General features: G+C 42.7%; 1 protein-coding gene across 2 annotated transcripts in view; it reads right to left on the reverse strand.

Annotated features, from left to right (window-relative positions):
* Positions 1 to 8,707, reverse strand: part of LOC115597105 (C-terminal-binding protein 2-like) — a 71,365-nt gene extending 62,658 nt beyond the window's left edge. Inside the window, exon 1 of one of the 2 annotated variants that reach the window (XM_030442786.1) lies at positions 8,602 to 8,707. The gene's annotated coding sequence lies outside the window, so the exon portion shown is untranslated. Of the gene's footprint in view, positions 1 to 8,485 lie in introns of both variants that reach the window. The other variant, XM_030442784.1, reaches the window with a different exon arrangement.
* Positions 8,708 to 14,534: the final 5,827 nt, after the last annotated feature.

Below are 14,534 nucleotides of genomic sequence, written 5' to 3' on the forward strand. Positions count from 1 at the left end.
TGAAGCTCTCTAGTAGCAGCCATGCTGATGTCCACTGCTCATTCAAATCAATGGGAAGTGCAGCCTCTCACTTAACAGTGTGGTTTAAGAGTCAAATGGTTTCATGGATATCTGCCAGATTTCTCTGTTTGGACTCCTGCCAGTATTTATGCGAGCAAAGAGGCTGTTAGATGCATGAAAGCACGGTATGTAGACAGATTTAACCTGGACTGCGAGGGTAAACATGCAGCATTAAAAAAATATCTTACTGGCCTAAGGGCCCGGAAGCACCGGCGTTAAAAACGGCGAAATCAATTCACTTCAACATAAATGGCGCAATCAGTGGTTTTCGCTCGCGTGGGCGAAGTAAATCCACAAATATGTTTCACACGAGGTTCAACTTTAGGTAAACTTTGACACACAAATTCTCAAAAGCGAACCATCTTGGCAGCGATGACCTTTGCGGGATCAGAAAGCTGGAGTCTAAAATGAAATAAGCAATGTAGCTTATTAGCCGCGATTTATTCGCCCTCCTCTGTCAAATTACAAACTGCTCATGGCGGACAGTTAGCAAGCTCGTTAGCATAGAGAGATTTCAGCTAACATACAATAATACATTTTAATCTCCGCTGAATTAAAATTATGTAAAATACTCAGAACAGAAAAACGAGTAGTAAACATCCTCGGATATAATAAAAACAAGCTGCAGAATCTACTGTGACTCACTACTAGTCGTAGCATGTTTGCTCGCCAGATAAAGCAGTTTATGAAGTAGAAGTACCTCAAGTAATAAAGTACAGTAACTCAAAATTGTGTTTAAGTACACCTCTTGAGTAGCATGTGTAGAGTGTGCAACATTTTATCTGATTATTCAAAATTTTGACACTGAGATTTTTTTTTACTTTTACTACAAATATGTTTGTTCCAATTATTAGAAATCAATCACCTTGATGAGTAATAATCAGTATCAGCCCTGGAAAAGAAAAAGTTTATTCAGTCTCCCTAAACCCGTATATCAGTAAATACTGACAATATGACAAACAATCATGTTACTTCGAAACAGAGCTCAACATGTCTATGTTTCAAGTAGAATGTGAGTGAACAGGCTCATCTTCAATCCAAATTCTTATCTAACGACATCATCAATTGTCCTGTGTCCACACAATGAGAGCCTGCAGGACTATGAGAACAAATACTCTGCAGGCAGGTTAAAGTCCGGAAAGATCCATGGCACTTGTGGCTGCCTACTGCTAACAAAACAGCTCATAATAAACCAAGGACCTGACGCCTCGCTACAGGGCTGCCCAGCCAGAACCCCAGGGGCCCCCTGCCTTATACTCGCAGCCCTGCTCTGCCACACAGCATCAGAAAGCTTGTAAAACAAGCTGTTAAACTTTATCTGCATCATAACCATTGCAATAATGCATCACAGATGCCAGAACTTCAAAAACAGATTTCCCTCAGGGTTTTTTTTTCTAAGCCTGTTCTCTGTGCCTATGTGTTGAGATAATCTCCATGCTGCTGTAAAGAAAAAAAATAAAGTAATCATTTATGAAAAAATTTAAGACTCCACATAATCAGTTAATAAAACGAGCTGATGCACCTTCCACGGCTATTTAGGAAGAAGCACTCAGACAGCGTGCTGCATGCTCAAAGTGTACATACTGCACTACTCCAGATTGAAACATCCTATTAGCCTGCACATTCACAGAGCCATTAGCATTTAAATATGCAGGAGCTGTGCTCCTTTCAAAATGCCATTTTTTTCTCCGCTGCAAGGAGAGTTCTCCAGTTGTCATAAACAACTTTTTTTTTTTTCTTTATTCAAGGACCTTTTCAAATGTCAGGGCCAATCAAACACAACACGACAGGTCTCTGGGTGGAAAAAAAATACAGCTCAGAGGGCAGAGAAGAAGAGCGGACTTATCATGCATATTCATGTGGTTGGAAGGTTCAATGGCTGCTGTCTCTGAGCACTGTGAGCAGAGGCTAAACAGTTTGTAAGGCAAGAGAGCTGAAAAAAGTAGGCTTTTTTTTCCTTAACAATCCTTTCTCCCCCTCACCGTTTCCAAATGTCAATGTCACGGACCCACAATGGGCAAGGCTCTGTGTGCCCACAAGTGACTCCCAAAACCACCAACTCTAACTCTCTCTCTCTCTCTCCCCCCCCCCCCCCCCCCCCCCCCTTCCCTCTGTCAGCAGATTCAGTCAGAAAAGTTTTCTCTGCGAAGTGGTGCTCAGCAGAATGGCAAACAAACAGAGCCATCTCTCCACTGGCCAGAGCACACTTCAGCATTTTAGACATCTCTTTCACTTTACAGCTTGCCTAACATCAGCAGGATGGATCCTCCTGACACAAGTCTATGTCAGCTGGACTGGAATAGGGGCTCTACGGAGACACAATGGAACCCTTCCTCCTCCTCCTCCTCCTCCTCCTGCCACCTCCCTCAGGAGACGCTTAGACAGGAGAGAGCTTGCAGGAAGGAAGGAACAAAAAAAAAAAGAGGAAATAAAATACAATACATGTGCCTGTACTTTCATTCCCTGTGTATGCGTGTCTGTGTGTGTGTGTGTGTGTGTGCGTGCATAATCCTCTCCAGGAAACTTCACCAGCTCGGACCGTGTGAGCTGCACACTCCACTGGTATCTTCCTCTCTATCTGTTTCTGTCTTTCACTTCCTGCCTCTCTTCATTAGTCTCTGTCTCTTCTCTCTGGCTCCAGCAAGGCACCGTCATCCAGGAGGGACATTATTAGCTGTCAGCATTAACAAGCAGCGTAGCAGCAGCCGCCGCAGCAGCAGCAGAGTTGGTTTCGTAACAATGCTCACAGAAAGCCTCTTCCCTGCCCCGGCGAGTGGAGCAGGCAGTCAGGACAGCCTGCTGCGTGCAGATGGTGCTTTGTCTCTGCTAGTTCCTGCAAAAAGTGACACGCAGACACAAACGCGAGCACACATGTACGTGCACACATAGTTGGACGACGGTGCCACTATTCATTCCTAATCCTCTGTGGTTTGCATGAAAGTTAATGGCAGCTCCGGCGATGCCAAGAGAGGGAGGGGAGGTGAGTGGGAGAAGATCAACTCTTTTCTTTTTTTTCCTTTTTTTTTTTTTTCTCTTCCCCTGCTGGCAAACACACACACTTTTCCATGTTAAAAAGACAGTGTATTACATCCCTTTCAGATCTTCAAACTGCCGCCCCCCCCCCCCCCCCCCCACACACACACACACACACACACACACACCCTTCATCCATCCTCGTCCTCCCCCCTCCTCACTCCCCCCATCTCTGGCATAATGTCCGTGCATTGCAGTTGAGAGCAATTAGGACTTCTTTGGACGAAAATAGCCGGTCATTAAGGAGGAGCAGGGACGCCGAGTGTGATGGTTTACGCCAGGTGGGAGGCTATTAGACAGCCAAGTGGTGTGAGCACCTCCCATGGTCATGAATACAGAGAACGGTAAACATCCTCCTCCGCTCCCCCACCGCTGCTTAGCACTTTTCTCCAATCATATAACGAGTTAATAATTTAGAGAAATGCTCATACTGACATACTGTCCCCGCACTCGCTACACTGCGGGGCTCAAGCCATCTGAATGACTGGCCTTGTTCACAGCACACCTTCAGCGCAGGTGTTTCCAATAACACTAACAAAGACGTTGTTCCTCTCATGGGCCCCTGTAGTACAACCGACACTTTGCTCTCATTAATCACGAGCAAATAACACAGCTCGACCTCTGCTTTGTGTTCTACCGCGTGAATGACGACATCATATAGCAGGGGACGTTCTTAGATCAAGAGTTGTTCAACTAAGGAACAGTGACGTCATAATGTCCCTGCAAATATCTATCTTTTGGTTTGAAGGCATCGCTCTGGCTCTTGTTTTCTAAGACTGGATCAATAAGTGTTGTCAAACAAAGCAAATATTGATACATATTGGTTCTTAAAATTAGATTCAATGCTCATTTTCTGCAGAATCGATACACCAGTACTCGGCATTTTGCTCTCTCTCCGCTCCGACAGCGAGCCTGTAGTGTAATCAACTTGAATGCTGTTGTTCCTAAAAGAACAATACACGAGCCTTGTCCTATTTTTCTTTTCATAAAAACAAATAAAACTTGTGCCCTCATTGTGTGTCAATTTTTCCCTGTGGCTTTGAATATTGATATTTTTTAAGGTATAGTAATAAAGTTAGAAAGCTCAGTGTCGTGACAACTGTAGGATCGATTATGAAACTATCATCTGTAGTTTTGTCTTGTGACCTGTTCGACGCGTTTCTCAAAGTGAAAATATCTGACAGGATGAAAGCTTGAGCTTCGTTTTCTACATAAGCTGCAAGACTATATGATCGAGACACCCAGAAGTTAAACACATTCACTCACTCAGGTGCACAATAACCAGGGAAATAACGGAGCAGTGGTTGTACACAATGCACGATAATTAAATGGTTAAACAAGCACTGGACGCTCACCCAGGACACATATGTCCGTATGTTCGTGCCTAGTGTGAAACCAAAAGTCAACTTGAGTTATTTTTGGGTTAAAAGTAGTGCAGTTACACATCATAATGAAGTTAAGTATGTAGCACTGATGCATTTATAATAGGGCAGCACGATATATTGTGTCAGCGTGCACAATAGTTACATCTCAGCATGTGTTTTTGCTGCTCAAAGCAGAAGGAAACTCTTGCCGTTCTAATTCTCCAAGATCTCGAAGAGAAGTCTGTTTAATATTAGATCATTTAGTCCGACTGGGTTCTCGGATACATGGGAGTTTGTCGCCTGTACGTGACATGCAGACTCTTCATGCACAGCAAAAACTCATTGATCATTATTGATCAATTTATCAAACAAAGTAGGGCTTGATTTGGTTGTTAAAACAAATAAAATAGAACCCCTTGCAGAAATACCCAAATCATTCGAGATGGATTAATTCCAAATACAGCTTTATGAGTCATCTGATGAAAACTTCCCGTATTTTCTTTAATATCGCAAAACATACTGCAGAGAACCAAAATATCGCAACGTCAGTTTTTTCAAATATCGTGCAGCCTCAGTTTGTAACTGAATCTACACAAGTAACACAGTTAGTTTACCTCAATCCACAATGCTTTCTGAACACCTAACCTTCACTTTCTTGCGTAAACCCAGCCGGGGCGCACGGCAACGTGCACCATGTCGCTTTGGGAACGGTGACATACATTATTTTCTCATCAGCTCATCATTTCGGATATTATATGTAATATCTGGCAGCAATGTGATGATTCTGCAGTTTTTCTTTGATTGTCTCAATTAAAAACCCTGGACTATAATTTGCTTGTTTTCTGGCCATGATGCCAGCTGAACTGGGAATGACTATTAAATACATCATTCTGGATTGGCAAAGCTTACAAACAAGCCTGTAGGATGCCAATATGGCAGGAGCGGGCTACAGAGAAGCTGCGAGAGTATGAAAACTGACTTTAGCTGCACCGAAGAGGTAACAACAGAGGATGTATCTCTGTCTCCATACTGTATATATTATATCACTGCCTGACAGGCAAGAATGCACACACACACACACACACACACACACACACACATAAAAAAACAGAAACACACAGAGACTCCTGTATCTTTTAAGCACACTGTGCAAACAGGCCTTATCAGTGAAGTGAATCAGACACCTGCTGCTGTCTGGCGCAGTCCACATCCACTCTCCCAAAACTATCCTTCACAACCACAAACAAAAACGACTGACTCAGAGGCAACCGAGACACAACAGAGCGCGTTAGAACAAGCAAGAAACAGGTGCTGAAAATTTACAGACTGCAGCAATTACACCCGACACACACACGATTCTTGTAAAATGTCTGTTCTTCGAGACCAAACTCTAACCAGTCAGCACGAGATACAGTACGAGAGCGGCTCAAAGAAGAATTACAGTACGCCTGTTCCCTCATCGCTGTAATGCCTCTGAAGCACTCCGCTTCACAGCGCAATCTTTGTTTTCAACATCAAAGCCTTAATACGATCTCGACTTTTAAGATGTCTAATGATCTGCGAGCCAGAAAACTTCAGCAGGAAACAAAGAACAATGTTCCGCATTCAAATATTACATCAGAAGGCCGTGAATCTTTTTAAAAAAGCTAAACCGGCTAATGGGCTATAGTTGAACAAACGTCTTTTTTCTCAAAACAAATCTCTTAAAACGCAGGAAAAGGCTAAGAATTACTCAATAAAACACGATTCGCTGCCACGTGAAGAAGACCTGCGGTGAATCTTTCCCGGCTCGGTGGTGATTTTTTTTTTTTTGCAAAGCAGCGTGTCTGAGTGACATCGGGCTGTTCGTTCTCGGCCTCTTGCAGATGGCACAGTGTAATTTCACACCCATTACCTCCTCTCCACAATGCACAGCACAATCACATGACAGTAAAATCCTCTCACGCCGACTCCTATGGGGACTTTTAGAAAGCCGTTAGTGGCCCGGCCATTATGGGAATTCTCAGAAGAGTTCACAAGAGCTATTTCGGCAGCAGCGTCCAAATTACTGTGTTAAATGGGAGTATTAGGCTCTGAGAAAATGATTAACCAATTGTAATTACTCCGCTTCTCCGACTTCAAAACAGGCAGGGCATGATTTCAGATTGTTTTTTTTCCCCGACTGTCTTTATAAAGTAAATGTATCAACAATACAAGAGAGGGAAACTAAACACAACGTACATCCTCCGTCCAACAAACGCTAAATGAGCGAGGCGGTGGGAGACAGCACCTGTGCGTTCAGAAAAACCCATCATCTCTTCCCGCATCAGTGCACTCGCTCCCCGGCTCGCCTCGCCCGCCATCCGACGCGTTATAATACAGCAGAAACGCACAAATGAGTCCCACGCGCAGGCATGTTGCACAGCAGATCAGCCATGTACAACAGAGCTCTGTACAAGCACAAATCATGTTTGTAATCACAGTACACTGACTCCACCGGTCACCAGGGAATATCTGTTGAGGCAAATGAGACTCCTGATTTCCAATACAAACACAGACACAGACACACACACACACACACACACACAGAACATCCACAACGATAGCTACCATCAAGCGCAAGCCGTGCGCACGATATCATAAATATTAAAGCGTCGTTTTTTTTTGCATTTCCTTGGCATTTTTTCCTCCACGGCGATAAATCAAAAGGGGCCTGATAGGAGCTGCCATGTACATTGTGATGGCGCCTGTGATGCGTTTGCCTTGGGAGGCCAGCTTTCATATCCGAATACACATGCCGGGGCCACAAAAGACGTGAGGAGAAGTTCAACCCCCAGTGGAGTTGAATTGGAGGGGAGGATGCTGCTGCTGCTGCTGCTGCTGCTGCAGGTGGGACTGAAGGAGCTGGGGGAAAAAGGAAATCTCTCCCCCCCCCCCATCATCAAGCAATGACAAAAAATAAGAAGTGCTGCGTCTGATGTGTCTTTTGAGGTGAGGACACTACATGATCAGATATATCTCTAATGAATGCTAAGCTCCCGATGCAAACATTCGCCTCGGGGAAAGGGGGCGAGGGCCACGGCATGCATATCATTCACAAAAAGCCTTTTCTCTTGGCGGGCAGGCTCCACTCTTTAAGTTCCCCATGCCTGTTGTGACAATGCCCACGGGGGGGGGGAGAGCAGATGTCCGTTGCCAGCAGCACATCTGCATACAGCCTCAATCCCCACCCCTTCACTGGCCAGACAATGGAGCCGCCCTCCTCCTCCTCCTCCTGCTTCTCCACTTGAGCCTCCAAATGCAGTAAAAAAAAAAAAAAAAAGAAGAGGAAGAGGGAGAGTGGAGACAGTTGCCTTTTGAGAACCAATGCCCACTCTGCCTGTCAAAACCTGTGCAATGGAAGGATTATCTGGCCCCAAAAAAAACACAAAAAAAAACAATTTAAAAACCGTGCAGGTGTTCCTACGGAAGCCTGATTGGCTCACTAATTAAGCCTTTGTTAATTAGGAGGCTGCAGATGAGGAGTGGAGTTCAAACTTGGGCTTTGCTTGGCTGCAGACAACATGCGAGCAGGAAACACTGCAGCCGGCACACACACACACACACACCAAAACTTTTCATCAAACTCTTTCAAATAATCTTACAGGATATCAAACATATTTTTTATATATACACACAATAAGTCTGTAGATGTGCAGGAAATCACTCATCATTGATTCATTTTTTTTGGGGGGGGGGGGGGCGTCTCGGATATGTTCACCACCACCTTCCTCACCAGGAACTTAATAAAGCCATTTATGTCTCACACACATCACCATGAAGTGGAGGATCTCGCTAAATGTCGACTCCCTCCCTCCCCTCGTCCCTCCTCGCTGATGGCGCAGGGACACATGGACACCGACGCGACTATATCTTTCAAAACTAAACCCCCTCCTCCCTCCTCCACCCGGTGGAGCAGCACACACCGACATATTTCAAACCACCACCACCACAACCACCTTTGTTTTTTTTCCTCTTTTTCTCTCTTGTGCAATAATCTTGAATCCTACCTCGACTGGATGTTTACTGAGAGTTCAAACGTCGGCTTTGGGGGCTCCAGAAATAGCATCGCAGGCTACGCATTTTCAAAATTCGCTTGTTATCTCGGATTAAGATAATGATCCACCTTTAGATGACATGAAAACTTAATCCTGAACGCAACGGGACAATCTCTCCGGCGGTGGGGAGCGGCGGCCGCTGCCGTTGTGTGCGGGGGGAAGTCTCGCCTCGGCTCTCGGTGCTGCCTGGTTATCCTGCTGTTTACTTATACGCTTCATAAACACTCCTATTCTTTTCCTCCTGCCAGAATTGAGAGGTGTGTATCAGTTTGCTTTTCCTTTTTTTCTCTCGCTTTTTTTGAGTGAGGCGGAGCCTTTGCCCACTTCTCCCTCTCGCGCGCACACACACACACACACACACACGGCACAGATGAGACACACTTCTTGAGGATGATGATGAAGATGGGACAGCGGGAATGTTCCAGAAACACGAGTCCTGTTTTTTGTTTTTTGGGTTTTTTTTTTAACCTTCCTCTGTTATATTACTTTGGGAAAAAGTTTAAAGTATAGGTTCAGATCTTCCGTGTATCTTAATGTAATCCTCTCACACACATGCACGGTGAATGTGATCCGTTCTGACCTACAGAGGTCGTTTTTAAACATTAACGTTAGCTAGCTAACATTCGTTTTGTCAGTTGGTGTAACTTCGGCTACTTGGACACCAGGGTAAAACTGATTATAATAGAGCTAATCTCTTAAAAATAAAAACAACTAATCCACTTATCAGAAATAGTTTGTGTTGTGCAACCTATTTTAACTTAGTGATGTTAAGTCTTGCATTTAAAGATATCATGCATAACTGGTTAAATATTAGCTAGCTAACATTAGTTTTGTCAGTTGGTGTAGCCTGGGCAACTTGGACACCTGGGTGTGACTAATTATTATAGAGGTAAGTCTAAAAAATAAAAACCACAAATCCACTTATCAGAAATACTTTGTGTTGTCAAACCTATTTTAAGTCAGTGATGTTAAGTCTTGCATTGAAAGATATTGTGTGTAACTGGTTATATATTAGCTAGCTAACGTTAGTTTTGTCAGTTAGTGTAGCCTGGGCTACTTCGACACCAAAAAAATAGATAACAACAAAGCCACTAATCAGCAATAGTTTGTGTTGTGCAACCTATTTAAACTTTGTGATGTCAAGTCTTGCATTTTAAGATATCATGTGTAACTGGTTATATATTAGCTAGCTAATGTTAGTTTTGTAAGTTGGTATAGCCTCGGCTACTTGGATTATAGATATAGATATTATAGTGCTAATCTAAGAATAAAAAACCCACAAACCCATAATATATTTAATGCAAGACTTAATATCACTAAGTTAAAATGGGTTTTCATAACACAAACTATTGGGGGGGTTTCCTTATTATTATTATTTTTTTTTAGATAAGCTCTGTAATAGCCTAGGCTACACCAACTGACAAAACTAACATTAGCTAGCTAACGTTACTATCTAACCAGTTTAGACTGAAGACTAATTGTGGTAGTGTTATATGAAACATGGTCAACACTTTATCAAAATGCTGCTTAATGAGTTGAGTTTTAAATAAAAAAAAAACAAAACTTCACCCTTGTAGGTTAGCCTCATTATCAACAACAATTTTATTTTAGGTTAACTGCAAACTTGCTACAAGCTAATGTGATTTTACTAGAATTACGCTAGCTGATGTTAAGTTAACCTCAACGACACATTTGAGTTTGGTTTATTTGACTAACCTGCTAGGCTAGTGTTACGTAATTTGATTATACATATATTGTATTTCGGGAATGTTAATTAAAAACTTCACTTATTAAACAGCATTTTGATGAAGTGTTGATCATGTTTCATATTACACTACCTCTTTTACTCTTCAGTCTAAACTGGTTACATGTCAGCTAGTTAACACTAGTTTTGTCAGTTGGTTTAGCCTGGGCTACTTGGGGAAAAAAATAAAGCAGAGCATGCTCCTGTTGTTTACTTTCCATATGAGGAAAGAACATCCATCTACGCTACAGCACTTGCAATTAGAAACTGAAACCTTCATTGACTTGCCTCTTTCATCAAGCCATGAGGTTAAGCTGGTATGCTTGAAAAATCAGGTTCGTTAAAGGCTGGTATTATATAATGTTGCAATTGTATAATCAAAACTTATGTCCTTATCCAGTCAGCTTATAAGCCATGTAAGCCAACACATACTGTTCAGGATAGACATTTTCCATGGCTAGATTGTTGGTTAGCGTTCTTAGAAATGTCTGAAGTTTCGAATCAGGTCTTCGTGCTTCTGCAACAGAACCCACAAGTTCTGGTTTCACTTTGACTCTCCGGTTCTTAAACTTACTAACATCTGGTGAAACCACCTCCAGGGGGAATTCACATTCTACATTTGCAAGTAACACATCTTAGGTTTTTTTTTACATTTGTGGAATCAATCAGTTTAGAATTGACTACCTCAAGGGCAATAATGAAATCAGTAAATGGTGTATAAATGAGAGATTTGAGTCTATTTACCAATCATATTTTTTTTTTTCCTGGCAGTGTTAAAGATTATTTATCTCTGCAGCTGTACTTAGACCCTGGGAAAGTAAGATTTAGATGAACAGGTCAACTGAATAAATAAGACAAATAGAGTTGTACAGATTTTCTTTTTGGAGTTTGGTTAACATTTTCTGAGGGGTTGTGGTTGAGTGGGGTGGACGTGAGTGTTGACCTCTGTACGTATAAACTCCAGCCTACGTCCCTGGCTGTAATTATTCCTTGTTGCATACATAGATGGATTGAGTCAGCGCAGCACTCAACTGCATGTTTACTGAGTTCATTCCTCCTCTTCATGCCACAGGTGCAGACACAGCAGTAAGTGCAGCTGTGCCTTGATGTCATGCTTAAAACATGCAATCTATATTCTCCCTTTTTTTAGCTCCAGTCTCAGCAGCGGAAATGATTGCGGGCCCTCGCATTCATTCGCACAGTAGTTCCGACCATATAACGCGGCACAGATGGCGGAGGATATCTTTGGATTTCCTGGTCACTTCAGTCTGCATATTTCTCCGGCAAAGGGTCGTCTTTGAACGGAGCTATCCCTACAAAGAAAATCACAGTTAGTAATATTAATCATTCATATCCTTTACTCTGTATCTTGACATAGTTTCTGTATTGTGTGCCCCTGTGTGTGTGTGTGGTCCCAGGCCTGGGGGGCTCTTGGCCCTGTTCCTGAGTGCATCTTTCCCTGTGGTCATTTTGTCTTCAGCACAATGTAACTACTGGGCATGAACCCAAACTCTCCAAAGACCAACACCAGCCAACAGGGGACACCAACTGAAGCATATGTTTCGCAATTGCAGCAGAGGGGACGGATGGCAGGAGGAGGGAGAGACCAAGGAAACTGGACTTAATCATTGCCGTGCGGTTTTCTCTGTGGCTTCAAATGCGATTTGAATGAAGGCATCACTTTTGTCCAAAACAATCAAATGCTGGAAGACAAAGCCAGTGATGTAGTTTATTCTTTAAACAGGCATATTTTTACACAATGAGGTGTGAGGGGGAAATTTAATGATGTTAAGTTCCCTAGTAGCTCAGTTGGTATAGCATGCGCCCTATGTGTGAGGGTTTGAATCCGACCTGCTGCGTGGTATTCCCCCTCAAAAGCGAGTTACAGTTATTCATACATACATTGTTATAGCGATGAGGGTGGCTGCCATGCTAGGTGCCGACCAGCACGTCAGGAGTAGTTTGGGGTTCAGTATCTTGCCCAAGGGCACTCCGATATGCAGACCAGGGGAATCGAGCCAGCGACCTTCCAATAACAAGACGCTGAGCCACAACCGCACTGTTTTCACCCTCTTCTTCATCTGTCTTATGTAATAAAAGCTGCAAAAAAGGACAAAAATATCATTTAAAATGCATGTATGATGAAGTATGTAATATTTATGTCGGTACCCTTAATTCATAATTCACATATGTGGATGTATTTTCCTCATTTTGCAGAGTTGTTTCAAAATCTGCTTTATTGTTACAGATTTAATCCCAGTGACTGAAGCTATGTTTGCTCATTATAAGCTTATCCTCTGTTTTGTTTGATACAGTATAGGTTCATTAGTAAGGCGCCCTCGCTGTGCTTTACTCTTCTCTGCATATTTTAAACTACCGATCATGACCGCGCTGTTACCGTTATTTATTACACTCCCGCCACCAGCATAGAAATCTGTGCTAAATCAATACAATCCTGATAATGATGACAGTTTTTTCGCCACATTAGCATCACGATATTATGATTCGCCTTTGTTTATACACCGGTTGTTAAAGGATGACAGTCAACACGCGCAGACCTCTAATCTGTGCGCTGTACAGTGGGTATTTGAGGGGATCAGTTGTGTGCGACTGCATATTTCTGCAGAGAGACATTATTTCTTCCCTCAATTCCTCCTGGCAGAGATCTGAGTGTTTGACCTTTTTAAAATGCAAAGCGATTCTTCTACTCCAGAGAGCGAACGGGAGGCTCATGATTGTGCCACTAAATTTGAGGGACTTAATGCAGTAACTCACAGTGAGGGAGAGCTGTTCCGCACCTGCTGAAGTCGAGACTTGGTTACGGGGATACAATAACATCTCCAAGGGTTATGTTAATCTTTAAAGACGGGTTATTCTTATGCTGCTCCACTCTTTACCTCATTTGAATGAATATTTCACTGCAACCTTGAATCAGTCTCTCATGCTCAAATCACCTTATTGCATAGCAGTGCTTTTTGCCTGGTCCTGCATGCGTACCGCAACACCAACCTCTTGTGCACGACAGTCTTTAAAATCCAAATAAACCGTCTTTAATCTTTTTTCATTCACAAATAATTAGTTACCCTCCAAAATAACCTTCAGTAAATCTCAATGGAAGACCCGGCTACTACCACTGACCTCCCCTGTGATTGTTACACATCGTTTGCTATCTTTCTTCCTTGTCTTGAAAAAAGTGCAGCTGATTTAACTTCACCACCAGAGCACTTGTGATTATCAGCAGCTAAAAAGGGGGAGATTGTGTTAAATTTGGAATTTAACGACATGTGACAAAAGCTACGTATGGGATGTTGTAATGAGCAGCTCATGGGAGTGTAATTTACATTTACTAATAGTGATTGTTGAGAGCTTCCCATTGTACTGTATGTACCACCTCCACTGAAAGTGTGCACACAGTGCCGCCACCGAATGTCTTTTAACGTCGCCTTTCAGAGATGGCATAATATGATTCAAACAAAGCCACACAACACCACTCTGACCGCACTCACATCTAATTATATTCCACCACGTTCAGGCCTCTGACACTTTTCAGAGCAGCCTTTAAAAGACATTCACTGGCTTATATTTATGCCTCCAACAGAATGCAAATGAGGCAGATTTACCCCCTTTGACTGGAGAATAAGTGTGAAAAACAGTTAATTAGAATTGTTGTGAGGTCTCGGGATGTTTTTGCATCCTCCTGCAGCAGGAAATAAAATAAAAAAAAACTGTGAATGTTTCTCTGAGATGTTAAGGCTTTCAAGGCTGACCGCATAAACTGTAGATATGGGATGTAACGGAGCTGAAAGCAGGAAGTCATACAGTCACACATGAAAACAACAGTAGCCTCTCCGATGCGAGCGCAGAAAATACCGACAGAAGGAAAAAGAATCGAGGCTTAAATTGCCTGAAGTGTGACTTTGTTTCTGTTGCAGTTGTCTCTTCACTTGTTGACACATTTTTCATCAGGTTCCTGAAATAAAAATTCCTTTGGACAGGGACGACGGAGGTCAGTCATAGTTGGTGGTGCTGGGAAGTCAGTCTGTATAATGACGTCGTAGTACATGGTGCTCAACATTCAACACCCGCCGTCATTGCTTAAACATATTTTTTCCTCCGTTTTGCTGTGATAACAAGATTAATTTTCGTTTTCATTAAAAAACGAGCTTTGTTATCCCAAAATAATGTGATACATTATTGCATTATCACAAGAAATCAAAAGATGCTCTCTTTTAATCCTTGCACCTTAATATCTATTAG

The sequence above is a fragment of the Sparus aurata genome, chromosome 15, assembly GCF_900880675.1.
Source record: "Sparus aurata chromosome 15, fSpaAur1.1, whole genome shotgun sequence".
NCBI lineage: Eukaryota > Metazoa > Chordata > Actinopteri > Spariformes > Sparidae > Sparus > Sparus aurata.